Below are 2,676 nucleotides of genomic sequence, written 5' to 3' on the forward strand. Positions count from 1 at the left end.
TATTGTTTCTGTCTGTTCTTGTTTCCCTTTACCATAAAGGCCTATTTGGTGTTAAAATATCATGTTTTTACAAATCGTTGGACCTAAAAATAGCATAGAAATAGTGACATTTCCATAACATTATTTTTTTTTTCTAAAAGTTTAAATTCATTATATTTGGCACATATATAACAATGCATAGTATGGAATGCAAAAAAATCTGGGATGTAGAAATAGAGGTCTGTGCAGTTTTTCTCTATGTATATATAATATACTTGTACATTCAGACATAACATTATGACCACTGACATGTGTTTATCTCTAATCAGCATCTATGTTGTGTACATATATATATATACATGGCTCAGTGGTTAGAGCATGGGGCTAGCAACGCCATGGTCATGGGATTAATCCCATGGGATTGCACATAGTCTTCAAATATGTGTAGCACAATGCAATGCAAGTGTCTTTGGTTAAAAGCATCTGCTGAATAAGTAAATGTAATAATATATATGTGTGTGTGTGTTTAGTTCCTTGTTTCTGAAGACTTTATTGACAAAATGTGTTATTAAAAAAGGGAAGTAGACAAAATCACAGTTAAGGGTATTTTTTAAGCGTATATAATGATTTATGATACATTTACTATTGCACTTACAGTTCTTTAGTCATGATCCAATTATGTCTGTCATAAAGGGATAGTACACGGAATAAACAAAATGACCCGATGTTTTACACCCTCAAGGCGTCCTATGTGTATATGACTTTCTTCTTTCAGACAAATACAGTCAGAGTTATAATCATTTATCCTGGCTCTTCCAAACTTCTATTTATGCATCTAAGGTGGCGAACAGGTGTCCTTAAATTTCAGATTGTCCTACCTGGCATAAACACATCAATACTACGTAATCTTTAGCTCGTTTTTATCCTACCTGTTTATTTTAAACTGCTAACATTCTTATATAAGTGTATATAGGGTATTTTCGTTGTTAAATTGCATCTTGCAGGGTATTTTTTTAATGAAATGAATACATAACCTTGTTTAAAAAATACTGTGTGAGAGTTAATCCAAAAGATAAAATGTTTTCAAAACATGAGGGCACAAATTAAGTGGAAGAAGTGACAGTTTCTTTGACAGTCTTAAAAAAAGTATCTTTTTCAACTTTGACGTCACGAGATGGAGAAGTTTGCCGCGCTTTGCCTTAGCTCAATGTATGCAGAATATGTTGGGATTCAGTAGGAGCGGTCCTAAGCTAGTGTGTTTTAGCTAGTTATTTTGATTTATCATCGTCATGGTAAATTATTTTGTTTGTGGAGGTTGCACAAACTCCTGCCTGTCAGGAAATGATGTCCACAGGTTTCCTGACATGAAACAGGATGGGGGTGCGTATGAGTGCCTGCGTTTTGTGCAGTTGAAGAGTCAGGACTTCGCCTCTGCATCTGCTTCGCAAAAAACGTGGTGGTGTGTAGCGTTCTCTTTACATCGGAAGATTATCATCCCGGTGATATGATGAAGTTCAATATGAGATGCCATAGTAAGAACCAAGTGCACTCAGAGCAGGTGCAGTTCCACCCGTCATCATGTGCTTCGGCCGCAGAAATACACTTTATAATTCAAATAACAATACAGATATTCTGCGATGGGTTGGCACTCCATCCAGGGTGTATCCTGCCTTGATGCCCGATGACTCCTGAGATAGGCACAGGCTCCCCGTGACCCGAGGTAGTCCGGATAAGCGGTAGAAAATGGAGGGAATACAGATATTTATTTTAATCATTACCTATAAAATCTTTCAACCCTACATAAAAACAGTTTCAATTACCTGCAACACTGCCGTCAACACTGAACCGATTTCCTCAAACCATCCAGCATTTCCGATGGTCTATAAGTCAGTGACGCATGTATCTGCATTAAACAAGATTTTTGCTTTCAAACAAGGCTGTGTGACCATAAAAACAACATTCACTTAGCCTACCTGCTCAGGACACAAATAACAACGAGAGCACACCCAAAGGCTGCGATCCAAACAAAAGGACCGGACCTCATATTTTGCCGTCCTCTCAAATGCATGCTTATTCGGGTGCAGGGTGATATCCATACGTAACCGGTTGTCTCCCATTTGATTGTGTATCATGGAAACTCTCGTAACATTTGAGACCCGCGGTCTCGGTGATCTTTTGTCTGGCTCGGGATCACTGGTCTCAAATACTGACAGGTACCGTCATTTATCATTAAATGCAATACAAGTATAGTCTATACAAACCATACGCAAAGCCTTGCCATGACATCAGGGAAATAAGTCAGTAAATTTGAGTAAAATCCTCTCGTGCGATTGCATCACATGAAATACTGAAGAAGGGAGGTCATTAACAAATCACATGTGGTCTCCAGAGAATACTAATACCCTGCGGAAACTGTGAATGGTGCTTATAGGTGTAACCTCACGTTGTACCTCGAACCAAATTCACAGAAGCCTGCAACTACGCAAACTGCTATCCGGTCAAAGCGGTGGGCATTTACTTATAAGTGTCTTCAGTGTGGCAGCCCATTTAAACCAAGCATTTGCAGAGCTGGCCTCAAAACCAGTGATAAAGATAGCCTACTACTTATTGATTTTGATGTTAATGTTTGATGCAAATGTCATAACTAGACCTCATATAACAGTATAAAAGAATAAACAAGGGTAGTTCATTACACCT

The sequence above is a fragment of the Triplophysa dalaica genome, chromosome 2 (assembly GCF_015846415.1).
Source record: "Triplophysa dalaica isolate WHDGS20190420 chromosome 2, ASM1584641v1, whole genome shotgun sequence".
Classification (NCBI taxonomy): domain Eukaryota; kingdom Metazoa; phylum Chordata; class Actinopteri; order Cypriniformes; family Nemacheilidae; genus Triplophysa; species Triplophysa dalaica.